The following is a 15,565-nucleotide window of genomic DNA, read 5'->3' on the forward strand; positions in this document are numbered from 1 at the left end:
GGGGCTGCAAAGGGTGGGGGGCTCGGTACCATCCCAGCCACCTCTGCTGGCCTCAAATCCTCCCTTCTTGCGGGCACCGCTGTCACAGTTTCCCCTCTAAACCCCACTCGAGAAGTCCCCGTGGTGCCCAGAGATGGGGAAGGGGCTGCCGAGCCCCCCGGGGGTGCTGACAGCCCCCTCTGGTCCTTGTCCCTCACAGCGACGACACCAAATCCACCAGCTGGGTGCACCCGGGCTCGGGCTACGCCGTCCAGAGCGGGCACTTCTCCTGCGCAGGTGAGCCTGGGCCTGGCATTGGGAAATGTGCACTGAAATCCCCCGGGGGTGCAGAGGAGACCCCCCAAAAATGACCCAGCAGGAGCTGCTGGCACCTGGGGGGACTGGGGGGTTGTACGAGGTGATGCTGATTCTCCCCAGCCTGGCTTTTCCTGGTGGATTTTCCCCTCCTTTCTGGGGTCTCTGATGAGGACGGGCCTCAAACTCCTCCAAAAATGCGGTTTGAGCCTGATGAGAGCAGCACAAAGTGTCCCCATCGCCCCTCAGTGCCTGCCCTCACCCTCCTGGAGGGGACAGCGAGGGTGACCCCGCTCCTGCCTGTCCCCGCAGGGCTGCCCCGAGGCTGGGAGGTGGACACCACCATGCACGGCGGCCTCTACTTCATCAAGTAAGTGAGAAAGTGCAGAGGGAGAAGTTTTTGCAGCCCGGGATTGCAGTTTTTGCAGTTTTTGCAGTTTTTGCAGCCCGGGATGTTCCCTGGATGGGGCAGGAACAGCCGCAGCTCTGAGCCCTGCACCTGCAGCTCCTGCTCCAAACGCCCATCCCAAATGCAAAAATGCTCCTCGGAGATGCTCCGGGCTGGGGTGGGCGAGGCAGCCACCTCCTTCCCCGCGTCATCCCGCAGGGAAAAGTTCCTCCGGGAGTTCCTGCAGCTCTGGGATGCTGCGCGGAGGAGCGGAGGGTCCCCGGGGCTCGGTGGGGCTCCAGCCCGAGGCGCTGCTCCCGGTTCATCCCACCGGGGTGTTCCCCATTCCCTCTCGCCCCTTTTTTTGCCTCCAGCGCTGGGATTGGGGCCGCGGCGAGGCGATTTTGGCGTCTAGACAGGCTGGGAGCTGCAGGCTGCGCCTCGCCTGGCGCGGTGAGGCTGCTCCAGACGGGATCGTTGGGCCCGTCCCTCTCTGGCTCCCGGAGCGTTCCCTGTGTGCCCAGACAGCCATAAAAGCCCGGCGAAGGGAGCAAAGATCCCCGGCGGGCCGGGGCAAAGCGCCGGCATCAACCGCTCTAATCTGGGCAGTGGCCTTGAGGCAGCTCCAGACGGGGCTGGGAGTGGGGCTGGGGCTGCTCCGGGAGCCTCCAGTGGGGTTGGAGCTGCGACCTCAGGAAGCTTCCTGTGTGTGCTGGGATCTGGGGATGTCACAGCAGGGCAGGGAATGGCACTGGGGCTGCCCTGGGAGCTTCCTGGTGGGGTTGGAGCTGTGACCCCAGGGGCAGGGACCACCTTCTCTGTGTGTGCTGGCACCCAGGAATGTCACAGCAGGGCAGGGAATGGCACTGGGGCTGCCCTGGGAGCCTCCTGGTGGGGTTGGAGCTGTGATCCTGGGGACAGGGAGCCCCTTCTGTGGGTGCCCCAGGACCTGGGGATGTCACAGCAGAGCAGGGAATGGGATTGGGGCTGTTCCAGGAGCTTCCAAGTGGGGTTGGAGCTGTGATCTGAGGAACCACCTACCTGTATGTCCTGGGAATGCCATAATGGGTCTGCTCCAGGAGCCTCCTGGTGGGGTTGGAGCTGCGACCTCAGGAACCACCTTCCCTATGTGTCCCGGGACCTGGGAATGTGACAAGGAAGCAGGGAATGGGATTAGGGCTGCTCCAGGAGCCTCCTGGAGGGGTTGGAGCTGTGATTCTAGGGGCAGGGACCACCTTTTGTGTGTCCTGGGAGTTTCACAGTAGAGCAGGGAATGGGACTGGGGCTGTTCCAGGAGCTCCCTGGTGGGGTTGGAGCTGTGATCTGAGGAACCACCTACCTGTATGTCCTGGGAATGCCATAATGGGTCTGCTCCAGGAGCCTCCAGTGGGGTTGGAGCTGCGACCTCAGGAACCTTCCTGTGTGTGCTGGGAGCCAGGAATGTCACAGCAGGGCAGGGAATGGCACTGGGGCTGCTCCAGGAGCCTCCTGGTGGGGTTGGAGCTGTGACCTCAGGAACCACATTCCCTATGTGTCCCGGGACCTGGGAATGTGACAAGGAAGCAGGGAATGGGATTAGGGCTGCTCCAGGAGCCTCCTGGAGGGGTTGGAGCTGTGACCCAGGTGACAATGCGATTTTGGGGTCCTGCAGTGTGCTGGCAGTGAGGGACAGTGTCCCCCACGCTGTGGGGACTCAGGAGGCAGCAGATCAGTGAAAGCCACCCTGGTGCCAGCCCCTAAAGCCCCGTGGCTAATGGGGGATTATAGGATCAAGGGCAGCCGCCGGTTTTCCCTTCCTGGAGCGCCCTGGCTGTCCCCAGGCCTGGGATGGGAGGTCCCTGTGGGCTCTGGGTGCCATCAAGGTGCCACCAGGGTGCCACCATGGTGCCACTAGGGGCCTGGCAGCTGTGACGAGCAGAATGATGAGCAGAATGCAGGATCTGGGATGTTGGGATGTGGGAAAGGGAGCAGGGTTCCCAACACGGGGATGTGCAGGGGAGCTCGGTCCAGGCTGTGCCCAGGTTCTGGAATTTGAGTCCAGGCTGTGCCCAGATTTTGGGGGAAGGTCCCTGCTGTGCCCAGGTTCTGGAATTGGGTCCAGGATATGCCCAGGTTCTGGGATGTGGGTCCAGGCTGTGCCCAGGTTCTGGAATTCATGTGCAGGTTGTACCCAGGTTTTGGGGTGCAGGTCCAGGCTGCCCCCAGCCTCTAGGGTGCAGGTCCAGGCTGTGCCCAGGTTCTGGAATTTGGGTCCAGGCTGTGCCCAGGCTCTGGAATTCGGGTCCAGGATATGCCCAAGTTCTGAGATGTAGGTCCAGGCTGTGCCCAGGTTTTGGGGTGCAAGTCCCTGCTGTGCCCAACCTTTGGGATGTGCATTCAGGCTGTGCTCGGGTTCTGGAATTCATGTCCAGTTTGTGCCCAGGCTCTGGAATTTGGGTCCAGGATATGCCCAGGTTCTGGGATGCAGGTCCAGGCTATGCCCGGGTTCTGGAATGTGGGTCCAGGATGTGCCCCGACTCTGGGATGTGGGTTCAGGCTGTGCCCCGCTTCTGGAATTCGTGTCTAGGCTGTCTCCAGGTTCTGGAATTCGTGTCCAGTCTCTGAGGTACGGGTCCAGTCTCTGTCCAGGTTCTGGGATGTGGGTCCAGGCTGTGCCCAGGCTCTGGGGTGCGGGACCAGGCTCTGGAATTCGGGTCCAAGCTGCCCCCAGGCTCTGGCATGCGGGTCCAGACTGTGCCCAGGTTTTGGGGTGCAGGTCCAGGCTGCCCCCCAGTCTGTGTCATTCGCGTCCCGCGGATCCCGGCTGTTCCCGCGGGGTGCGGGGCTGCGCTCGGTGTGTGCATCGCCCTCGCAGGGTCTCGGGTCCCTCGGGGGGGGCTCAGCGCGGTTCCCGCGGGGGCTGCGGGGGCGGGGGGCGGTGGGGGCGGCGCGGCCCCCCCGCCCCGCTCGGTGCCAGCCCGGCGTCACGTGCCGCTCGGTGGCCCCCGAGCATGCCCAGCTCCGGCTCCGGCTGCGGCTCCGGCTCCCGCTCCGGCTCGGGCTCCCGCTCGGGCTGGGGGCGGCCGGGGGGATGCTGCGCCCGTAGGCAGCGCGGGGGGGACCGGCCGCTGCCCGCCCCGCACGGTCACGGTGAGTGCCTGCGGCGCGGCTCCTTCCTCCTCCTCCTCCTCCTCCTCCTCCTCCGCTCTTCCTCCTCCTCCTCTTCCTCAGCGGGTGCGGAGCGGCAGCGCAGCCCCTCAGGGTGCTGGGGGGGCTCCTTTAGGGAAGCGGGGGGGCTGCGCTCTGGTCCCCAGGGCGCGTTATGGGGGCCGGCATCCCCCGTTTGCCCGAGGGGCTCCCCCTGCACCCCCTGCCCATCGTGCCGAGCTTTGGCCCCCCGAGCTGTCCCCGCCGTGTGTTTATGGGCTGCGAGCCGGTTTGTGCCCCCAAAACCCCAAATGCTGCGGGCTGGGACCCCCTGGGCTTGGACCCCCCGGGTTTGGAACCCCCCGACTCCGAGCAGGGGCAGAGCAGCGCCGAGGTTTTGGCTCAGCACCCCCAAACCCCATCCTGGTGAAGGGGAGGGACTCGGGGGGGGCAGACCCCGCAGCACCCCCAAATCCCATCCTGGTGAATATGGGGGGCTCGGGAGGGCCGGACCCCCAGCGCTGGATATGGGATGGGATGTGATGGATGGGGCTGAGCGATGTCGTCTGGCGCTTCCCAGGAAAGCCGAGACCTTCCCTGGGCTCCGCGGCTCGTTTCGCTGCCTGCTGCGAGCGGAGCGCCATCCTCCTCCTCCGCCTCCTCCTCCTCCTCAGGGCCGGGAGGAAGGGCAGCGCCGCCGCTCCGGGCCCCCCCTGCACCGGGGGGTGTCTGGCGGTGCCGCTGCCCCGAGCCCTCCTCATCCATCCTCAATCGCAGCTTTGTTGCGCCGCTCGCAGGGAAGCAGCCTCTGATTCATCACATGATGGGGATGTTCATACGCCACGAGTCCATTAAACCCCAGCGGAAGGGGCCGGACCGGCCTCTCCCCCCGGGACCCCGCTGCTGACCGCGGGCTTGGGGTGTCCGGGCACTCCGGTACCTCCGTGCGGGTCTGGGTCACTCCGAGGGCTCCGGGCAGCACCTGGCGCTGCCATCCCGCGGTCCCTCGGGGGTAGAGAGGGGTAGGGGGGCCGCCCCCCGCTCCAGATGGCCGCGGGAGCCGCTCCGTTAATCCCGGCGTGCGGGGAGGGGGAGCGGTGGAGGGAGCCGGGGCTGGCGGGTGCTGCAGGATCCGGCGCTCGCTCCGGGCTGAGCTGCGGCGCTGCGGGCGGCTCTGCAGCCGGGCATCGGCAGCACCCCGCGGCTCGCTCCCGCTCCTGTGAATGCAGGAGCGCCTGCAGCCCGCTCCGAGCCCGCGGTGCAGCCCTGCATAAATCCTTCCAGGAATCCCACCGTGAATCCCTGCATGAATCCCTCTGTGATCCCCCTGTGCATCCCTCCATAAATCCTTCCAGGAATCCCACCGTGAATCCCTGCGTGAATCCCTCTGTGATCCCCCTGTGCATCCCTCCATAAATCCTTCCAGGAATCCCACCGTGAATCCCTGCATGAATCCCTCTGTGATCCCCCTGTGCATCCCTCCATAAATCCTTCCAGGAATCCCACCGTGAATCGCTGCATGAATCCCTCTGTGATCCCCCTGTGCATCCCTCCATAAATCCTTCCAGGAATCCCACTGTGATTCCACTGTGAATTCGTCCCTCCATGAATCCCACTGTGAATCCCTCCATGAATCCCGTTGTGAATCCCCCTGTGCATCCCTCCATGAATCATGTTGTAGATCCCTCCATGGATCCTACTGTGATCCCTCCATAAATCCCACCGTGAGTCCCGCCTTGAATCCCGGTGTGATCCCTCCATGAATCCCACTGTGAATCCCACCTTGAATCCTTCTGTGACCCCACCATGAATCCTGTTCTGAATCCCACCCTGATCCCTCCATGAATCCCACCCTGATCCCTCCATGGATCCTACTGTGATCCCTCTGTGAATCCCTCTGTGATCCCTCCATGAATCCTGGTGTGATCCCCCCATGAATCCCATCCTGATCCCTCCATGAATCCCACTGTGAATCCCACCTTGAATCCCTCTGTGACCCCGCCATGAATCCTGTTCTGAATCCCACCCTGATCCCTCCATGAATCCCACCATGATTCCTGCCTTGAATCCCTCTGTGATCCCTCTATGAATCCCTCTGTGATCCTTCCATGAATCCTGTTGTGATCCCACCGTGAATCCAGCCTTGAATTGCTCTGTGATCCCTCCATGATTCCATGAATCCCACCGTGAATCCGCCTTGAATCCCTCCGTGGATCCCACTGTGATCCCTCCATGAATCCCACCCTGATCCCTCCATGAACCCCTCTATGATCCTTCCATGAATCCTGTTGCGATCCCACCGTGAATCCCACCTTGAATCCCTCTGAGATCTCTCCATGATTCCATGAATTCCACCGTGAATCCCACCTTGAATCCCTCTGAGATCCCTCCATGAATCCTGTTGTGATCCCACCGTGAATCCCGCCTTGAATCCCTCTGAGATCCCTCCATGATTCCATGAATTCCACCGTGAATCCTGCCTTGAATCCCTCTGAGATCCCTCCATGAATCTCACCATGATCCCTCTATGAATCCTGTGATCCCTCTGTGAATCCCATTGTGAATCTCACTGTGATCCCTCCATGAATCTCACCATGATTCCTGCCTTGAATCCCTCTGAGATCCCTCCATGAATCCTGTTGTGATCCCACCGTGAATCCTGCCTTGAATCCCTCTGAGATCCCTCCATGATTCCCACCTTGATCCCTCCATTAATCCCCTCATGAATCTCTCTGTGAATCCCACTCTGCACCGAGCTCATCCTGGGGTGCCCAGGGCTCAGTGTGTTCGTGTGGCTGCTCCAGATCCTTCCCCTGGGTCCTGCTGGCATCTCCTCATGGAAAAGGAGAGCTCCCGAAGCTCCTGTCCTGCTCAGACCTGCCCCTGTCCCTCTTGTCCCCTTCCCTTTGCCAGGAGACGCTTCCCAAGCCAGCTCCTTCCTCCTTGGCCTGGCTGGGGGACACCTGGGCCTGTCACCCACCCCAAGCCAGGGACACAGAGCCAGGATTAGGATCCCAGAGAGGGGATGGCTGAGGAATTACAATTCCGGAGCTAAAAATCCCATGGGAAGCACAAAAACCTTCCTTAATGGAATTTGGTGTTTGCAGGGGACTCCCTGGCACCCATCCTGCTGCGCTGGGCCACCAGGGCCACCCCACAGGGACAGGGGAAGTGGCGAGGGGTGCCCAGAGGTGGCCGTGGCAGAGGCGGTGCCAGGGTGACAGCGGCTGGCACCGGGCTGGCGCTGCAAGCCGCGTTTTCCTGCCGAGTTCCCATAGAAACCGGCGGGAGCAGCCGCGGGGCTGGCGAGGACGAGGCAGAGGAGGGACGGGCAGGAGGGTGAGGGACATGGCTGGCACTGCCTGGGCGATGCCACGGTGCCAACGCCTCGAGGGCACCGCTGAGCAGTGGCTGCTCCATTCCCTGGGGAAGGGACAAGGGACAACAGCCATGTGTCACCGTGACACGGGTGAGTGTGCCCGTGTGTGTTGTGGTGCCCACATCCCCCACGCCACTGGGCACAAACCCACCCCAGATGGGCACTGAGGGGGTTTCAATCCCCCCGAGGCCTCCTGAGCCAGCCAGGCAGGGCCGGGGCTGTTTTCTGATCCATCTGTGCCCCTGGGAATCAGCCGGGCTGGGGGTTTCTCCCAAAGCTGGGCTGGGGGTTTCTCCCAGAGCTGGGCTGGGGGTTTCTCCCAAAGCCGGGCTGGAGGTTTCTCCCAAAGCTGGGCTGGGGGTTTCTCCCAAAACCGGGCTGGGGGTTTCTCCCAAAACCGGGCTGGGGGTTTCTCCCCGAGCTGGGGATTTCTCCCAAAGCCGGGCTGGGGGTTTCTCCCAAAGCCGGGCTGGGGGTCTCTCCCAAAGCCAGGCTGGGGGGTTTCTCCCAAAACCAGGCTGGGGGTTTCTCCCCGAGCTGGGCTGAGGATTTCTCCCAAAGCTGGGCTGGGGGTTTCTCCCAAAGCCGGGCTGGGGGTTTCTCCCCGAACTGGGCTGGAAGGGGCTGCGTGGCTCCGTTGCTGCTCCTCTCCTCTCCTCTCTGTTTCTCTCTCCCAGGATTTGGTAGTAGCATCCCCCACTCCTGTTTTCCTTGGAAAACACACCATCATCCGCAGCAGCAGCAGGCAGGAACAGCGCCTGGAGGAGCGCGCTGCTGCCTCCTCTCCATCCTCCTTCCTTCCTCCGCAGCGTTCGCAGCTCCCCGCCCACCCGGGGGAGTCCTGCCCCGCCGAAAGCCCCTTCCCACTGCCCCGAGGGGAGGTGATGATCCCAAACATCCATCCCTGATGATCCAAAACATCCCTGATGATCCCAAACATCCATCCCTGATGATCCCAAACATCCATCCCTGCTTCTCCTGGCACGGGTGGATTGAAGGAAACCTGCAGGCAAATGGAGGGAGAGAGGGGGAACCTGTGGACCCCCCATTCCAGCCCTGCCTGCTCCTTCCACCATCCCAAGCTGGAAAATCCTCCAGGATTGGGATGTTCTGGGCAGGCAGTGCTGCTTTTCAGCGTGGATTGGGTTTGATTCTGGTTTGATTCAGCACAGGGAGCATTTCCAGGGCCTGTCCAGAGCTCCAGAGCCAGGCTGGAGCAGGGAAAAGGCTCCAGAGCAGCGGCTGCAGGGTGAGGTGGCCCCGGCATGCAGGGAGTGAGGCTGGATGGTGACAGGGAGCAAAGCTGGATGGTGGCAATGAGCCTGGATGGTGGCAGGGAACCGGGCTGGATGGTGGCAGGAATAAGCCTGGATGGTGACAGGGAATGAGGCTGGATGGTGGCAGTGAGGCTGGATGGGGACAGGGAATGGATGGTGACAGGGAGTGAGGCTGGATGGAGGCAAGAGAGAGGCTGAATGGTGGCAGGGAATGAGGCTGGATGGTGGCAGGGAGGGAGGCTGGATGGTGACAGGGACAAGGATGGATGGTGGCAGTGAGGCTGGATGGTGCCAGGGAGGGAGGATGGTGGCAGGGAGGGAGGATGGTAGCAGGAACCAGGCTGGATGGTGGCAGTGAGGCAGCATGGTGGCAGGGAGGGAGGATGGTGACAAGGAACCAGGCTGGATGGTGACAGTGAGGCTGGATGGTAGCAGGGAGTGAGGCTGGATGGTGACAGGGACAAGGATGGATGGTGACAGTGAGGCTGGATGGTGGCAGGGAGGGAGGATGGTGGCAGGAACCAGGCTGGATGGTGGCAGGGAGGGAGGATGGTGACAAGGAACCAGGCTGGATGGTGACAGGGACAAGGATGGATGGTGGCAGTGAGGCTGGATGGTGACAGTGAGGCTGGATGGTGACAGTGAGGCTGGATGGTGGCAGGGAGGGAGGATGGTAGCAGGAACCAGGCTGGATGGTGACAGTGAGGCTGGATGGTAGCAGGGAGTGAGGATGGTGGCAGGAACCAGGCTGGATGGTGGCAGGGAGGGAGGGTGGTGGCAGGAACCAGGCTGGATGGTGGCAGCGGCCGGGCTGTGCCCTTAATCTGCGAATCCACTAAAGCTCTTTAATAAAGATTCCAAGTCACCAAGTTCTCAATTAAGGGATGAGGCAGCTCTTGATCCGCGTTTCTGGGTCAGCCGGAGAAAGGCCATTTCGGACCTTTGATGTTTGCAGGGAATGAACACCTGGCCGGGCAGGACCCGAGCTGCTCCTGACTCATGGGCTCCTTTTGGGGAAAGTGGAGCTGCTGGAGCCGGTCCAGAGGTCACGGAGGTGCTCCGTGCTCCGAGGGCTGGAGCATCCCTGCTTGGAGCCAGGCTGGGAGAGGAGGCTCCAGGGAGAGCTCAGAGCCTCTCCCAGCGCCTGAAGGGACTCCAGGAGAGCTGGAGAGGGATTTGGAACAAGGGATGGAGGGACAGGAAGCAGGAATGGCTCCCACTGCCAGAGGGCAGGGATGGATGGGATTTGGGAAGGAATTCCTGGCTGTGAGGGTGGCGACGCCCTGGGATGGATTTCCGAGATAAGCTGTGGCTGTTCCATCCCTGGAAGCGTCCAAGGCCGGGTTTATGGGGTTTGGAGCCGCCTGGGATGGGGGAAAGTGTCCCTGTTCCCTGCCCAGCTCTCCCGGAGGAGCCTGAGGGCTCTGGAGTGCAGTGGGACCCTCTGGGCTCAGGGGTGGTCCCCACCCCGCCGGGGCCCCCCGGCTCTCCAGGGCTCTTCAAACCCTCTGTTTACCTCAACAGCAGCCGCCTGCACGGGTGTTAATTGCAGGAGCCGGCGAGGCACTAATTAGGGGATAATGAGACGCCTTTGTGTGTGTTTGGCAGCCCGGCGACAGACGCCCTGCTCCGAACAGCCGCGGGCCGGGGATGGGCCGGGGCCTTGAGCAGGGGCTGTGTCCGTGGTTCCCCCACGCTGTGTCCGTGATTCTGGGCCATGCCCATGATCCTGGGTCGTGTCCGTGATCCTGGATCGTGTCCGTGTTTCTGGATCATGTCCCTGACCTTGGATCATGTCGCTGATCCTGGGCCGTGTCCGTGATTCCCCCACACTGTGTCCATGATTCTGGATCGTGTCCGTGATCCTGGGCTGTGTCCATGATTCTGGATCATGTCCCTGACCCTGGATCGTGTCCCTGAACCTGGGCTGTGTCAGTGATCCCTCCACGTTGTTTCCACAATCCCCGTGCTGTTTCCACAATCCCCGTGCCGTGTCCGTGATCCCCCCGTGCCGTAATCCCCCCACATCGTCTCCATGATCCTGGATTGTGTCCGTGATCCTGGGTGGTGTCAGTGATCCCCCCACACTGTTTCCATAATTCCCATGCCTTGTCCATAACCCCTGTGCCATATCTGTGACCCTGGATCGTGTCCCTGATCCTGGGCTGTGTCTGTGATCCCCCCACGCTGTTTCCATAATTCCCATGCCTTGTCCACAACTCCTGTACCATGTCCGTGATCCCCCCACATTGTTTCCCTATTTCCCATCCTGTATCCATAATTCCCGTGCCATGTCCATGATCCCCATGCTGTGTCCATGATCCCCATGCCATGTCCGTGACCCTACGCTGTGTCCATGATCCTGGGCTGTGTCCCTGATCCCCACATGCCGTGTCCGTGATTCCCCCACATTGTTTCCCTGTTTCCCATCCCTGTATCCACAATTCCCGTGCCATGCCCATAATCCCCATGCTGTGACCGTGATCTCCCCACACCCTGTCCGTGACCGTGGATCGTGTCCCTGATCCTGGGTTGTGTTCGTGATCCCCCCACATCTTGTCTGTGATCCCCCCACATTGTTTCCCTAATTCCCATCCTGTATCCGTAATTCCTGTGCCATTTCTGTAATCCTTGTGCCATGTCCGTTACCCTGTGCCGTGTCCGTGATCCCCGTGCCGTGTCCATCATCCTGGGTTGTGTCCGTGATCCTGGGCTGTGTCCCTGACCCCCACGTGCCGTGTCCATGATCCCTCACACTGCGTCTGTGGTCCCCCCATGCTGTGTCCATGATCCTGGATCGTGTCTGTGATCTCCCCACACCATGTCCATGATCCCCTCGTGCTGTGTCCATGATCCCGTGCCATGTCCGTGATCCTGGGCTGTGACTGTGATCCCCCTGTGCCATGTCTGTGCCCCCCTTACGCTGTTTCCATAATTCCCGTGCTGTGTCCATAACTCCTGTGCCACATCCATAATCCCTGTGCTGTGACTGTGATCCCCTCATGCCGTGTCCGTGATCCCCACACATTGTTTCCCTAATTCCCATCCTGTATCCCTAATTCCCGTGCCATGTCCATGATCCCTCACACCGTGTCCGTGTCCATGATCTCCTTACGCTGTGTTCATGATCTCGTGCCGTGTCCATGATCCCCCCACACCGTGTCTGTGATCCCCCCAAACTGTTTCCAGGATTCCCACACCGTGTCCATGATCCCCCCACACCGTGTCCGTGCTGTCCCCTCGGTGTCCCCCATCCCCTCTCCCCGCATTCATTCAAACCCCAGCCCCGCTGTGACCCCGAGTTCCTTTGGAGCCTTCCCGAGCATCCATCCCTCCCTTTGTTCTGGGAGCGGGGGCAGGACCCGGTGCGGGCATCCCGGTGCCATCCCGGTACCCTCTGCCATCCCGGTGCGGGCATCCTGGTGCCCTCCTGGTGCCATCCCGATGCCGTCCCGGTGCGGGCATCCCGGTGCCATCCCAGTGCCATCCTGGTGCGCTCCACCATCCCGGTGCCATCCGGTGCCCTCTGCCATCCCGGTGCGGGCATCCTGGTGCCCTTCTTGTGCCATCCCGATGCCATCCCGGTGCGGGCATCCCGGTGCCCTCCGCCATCCCCGGCACCGTCCCTCCCCTCCTCGGTGCGTCCCCATTCCTGGGGGGCTGGAACCGGGGCTTGTCCTGGTGAACATCCCGCATCCTCCCGCACCCTCCCGGTTCTCCCGCACCCCGTTCCTGCCTCTCCCGCTGCTGTCGTTCCTCCCCTCCCGCCGCAGCCACCGGGAGCCGCCGTTTTCCCCCTCCCGAGCTTTCCTTACATAACGGAGCCGCTGCCGGCAGCTCCTCGGTGGCACCGAGGCCCGGGCGTCGCATCCAGGTGGGAAAAGCCGGGATTGTGGCAGCTGGATTCCTCCAGGATGGGGCGGGAGATCCCTCTGCATGGACAGGTGGGGTGGGAGTGGAGCTGGGAGGGATTTGGAGGTCCTGGAACTTTTGGAGAGACCCCCAGGAGGGATTGGAGAGACCCTCAGGAGGGGTTTTGGGATCCAGGAGCATTTGGAGAGACCCTCAGGAGGGGTTTTGGGATCCAGGAGCATTTGGAGAGACCCTCAGGAGGGGTTTTGGGATCCAGGAGCATTTGGAGAGACCTCCAGGAGGGTTTTGAAGGTATAGGAGGATTTTTCAGGACATCCAGGAGGGTTTGGAGAGACCCTCAGGGGAGTTTTGGAAGTCTAAGAGGGTTTGGAGAGACCCCCCCAGGAGGGTTTTGAAGGCCTAGGAGGATTTTTAGGGACCCCCAGGAGGGTTTTGGCAGTCCAGGACGGTTTGGAGAGACCCTCAGGGGAGTTTTGGAGGTCCAGGAGCATTTGGAGGGACCCCCTAGGAGGGTTTTGGAGGTCTAAGAGGAATTTAGGGACCCCCTCAGGAGGGTTTTGGAGCATTTGGAGAGACCCTTAGGGGGGTTTTGGAGGTCCTAGAGGGTTTGAAGAAACCCCCAGGTGGATTTTGGAGGTCCAGGAGCATTTGAAGGGACCCCTCAGGAGGGTTTTGAAGGTCCAGGGGAGTTTGGAGGGTACCTAGGAGGATTTTAGGGACCCCCCCCAGGAGAGTTGTGGAGCATTTGGAGAGACCCCCAAGGGGATTTTGGAGATCCTAGAGGGTTTGAAGAGACCCCTAGGGGAGTTTTGAAGGTCCAGGATTGTTTGGAGGGAGCTCCAGGAGAGTTTTGGAAGGTCCAGGGGAGTTTGGAGGGACACCCAGGAGACCCAGGAGGATTTTTAGGGACCCCCAGGAGGGTTTTGGAGCATTTGGAGAGACCCTCAGGAAGGTTTTGGAGGTCCAGGATTGTTTGTAGGAACCCCCAGAAGGGTTTTGGAGACCTAGGAGGGTTTTGGAGAGATTCCCCAGGAGGGTTTTGAAGGTCTAGGAGGACATTCAGGGACCCACAGGAGGATTCCAGGAGGGTTTGGAGAGACCCTCAGATGGGTTTTGGAGGCTCAGGACTATTTGTAGGGACCCCCAGGAGGATTTTGAAGGTCCAGGGGAGTTTGGAGGGACTCCCAGGAGGCCCAGGAAGGTTTTTAGGGGCTCCCAGAAGGGTTTTGGAGATACTAGAGGGTATGGAGAGACACCCAGGAAGTTTTTGGAGGCCCAGGAGGATTTTTAGGGACTCCCAGAAGGGTTTTGGAGATACTAGACGGTATGGAGAGACACCCAGGAAGTTTTTGGAGGCCCAGGAGGATTTTTAGGGACTCCCAGAAGGGTTTTGGAGATACTAGAGGGTATGGAGAGACACCCAGGAAGTTTTTGGAGGCTCAGGAGGATTTTTAGGGACTCCTAGGTGGGTTTTGGAGGTCCTGGAGGATTTTTAGGGACTCCTAGGTGGGTTTTGGAGGTCTTGGAGGATTTTTAGGGACTCCTAGGTGGGTTTTGGAGGTCTTGGAGGATTTTTAATGACCCTCAGGAGGATTTTGGAGGCCCAGGACCCTTCGTGGTGGGTGCTGAGCCTCAGCTGATCCACGGGGACAGGGCTGGGGACAACCATGACCAAGCAGCCCCGCGGTCCCGGGTGGCTCCGGAGCCCCGGGGCTGCCGTGCCGCGCTCGGGGCTCCGGTGGAACAGCCGGGACCGGTCGGGCAGCCCCGGGCGCCTCCCCCGCCCTGCCCGGCCGGTCCCGCCGAGCTCGGCAGCGCCTCCCGGAGCCGCGCAACGCCCGGGGGAGCTGCGGGGCACGGGGGAGGCTGGGCAGGGGCTGTGCCCACCGGCGTGCCAGCCTGCGGGGGACAGCCGGGAAATGCCATCGCACTGGCACTGCCAGCCGGAACGTGGCACCCACAGCCGGGCTGGGCACTGGGAGGGGGTGGAGGGAACCCCAGGAGGAATTTGGGGCTCCAGAAGGATTTACAAGGATCACAGGAGGGTTTTGAAGGGACTCTCAGAAGGATTTTGGAGGTCTTGGAGGGACCCTCAGAAGGGTTTTGGAGGTCCAGGAGCATTTGGAGAGACCCCCAGGATGGTTTTGGAGGTCCAGGAGTTTTGGAGAGACTCCCGGGACAGTTTGGAGGAACCTCCAGGAGGGTTTTGCAGGTCCCAGAGTGTCTGCAGAGCGCGCTGCTGTCGGGCTGTCCCCTTGCCCGGTGTCCTTGGTGTCCCCGCTGTCCTGAGGCCTGGCCGGCGCGCCCAGATAAGCGGGATCCCGCAGGAATGCGAGTGACGGGGCCAAAGTTCAGCTGCCCTGTGCCCCGGGCTGTGGGATGGCCGAGAGTGGCACTGCAGGGACAGGGTCACCCCCTGCCAGGTGCCACCAAGCCCCGGGGTGGCACCAGGGGCAGCACCGACCCCATTCCCGTTCCTATGGGAGGGGGTCCGCGGGATTGGGGCGCTGCCCACCAGGGGCAGGAGCACCGCGGGTGATTTTGGGGCGCTGGGGCTGTGGGGTGCCGCAGGGGCGAGGCTGGGAGCAGAATGCGCCTCCTTAACCGGGGAAACTGAGGCACGGAGCCACCCAGCCGTGTCCCATCCACCGCTGTCGAGTGCCTCAGGAGCGATGCTGAGAGCGGAATGCACCTCCTTAACCAGGGAAACTGAGGCACGGAGCCACCCAGCCGTGTCCCATCCCCGCTCCAGCGTGCCGTGTCCCATCCACCGCTGTCGGGTGCCTCAGGAGCGATGCTGAGAGAAAATGCGCCTCCTTAACTGGGGAAACTGAGGCACGGAACAGCGTGCCGTGTCCCATCCACCGCTGTCGGGTGCCTCAGGAGCGATGCTGAGAGAGAATGCACCTCCTCAACCGGGGAAACTGAGGCACGGAGCCACCCAGCCGTGTCCCATCCACCGCTGTCGGGTGCCTCAGGAGCGATGCTGAGAGCAGAATGCGCCCCCTCAACCGGGGAAACTGAGGCACGGAGTCACCCAGCCGTGTCCCATCCCTGCTCCGGAGGGTTTTTTGGGGTGGGATGTGTGGGATGTGCGCGCCTGTGGGCACCCAGCAGCCCCAGCTCCCATTTCCCGATCGGCTTTGGGCGTTGCCACGCCGTAATTAGCGGTAATTGCTCTCTAATGAGGCAGCAATCCTGCGGCTTTCCCCGCCCCGGGCCGTTCCC

General features: G+C 61.9%; 1 protein-coding gene across 2 annotated transcripts in view; it reads left to right on the plus strand.

Annotated features, from left to right (window-relative positions):
- Positions 1–3,637: 3,637 nt before the first annotated feature.
- PLEKHA6 (pleckstrin homology domain containing A6) overlaps positions 3,638–15,565 on the plus strand; it is a 58,739-nt gene continuing 46,811 nt past the window's right edge. The window contains exon 1 of one of the 2 annotated variants that reach the window (XM_074528262.1): positions 3,638–3,811. The gene's annotated coding sequence lies outside the window, so the exon portion shown is untranslated. Of the gene's footprint in view, positions 3,812–7,148; positions 7,278–15,565 lie in introns of those variants that run through there. The other variant, XM_074528263.1, reaches the window with a different exon arrangement.

Source organism: Zonotrichia albicollis, chromosome 28, assembly GCF_047830755.1.
Source record: "Zonotrichia albicollis isolate bZonAlb1 chromosome 28, bZonAlb1.hap1, whole genome shotgun sequence".
In the NCBI taxonomy this organism is placed as follows: Eukaryota; Metazoa; Chordata; class Aves; order Passeriformes; family Passerellidae; genus Zonotrichia; species Zonotrichia albicollis.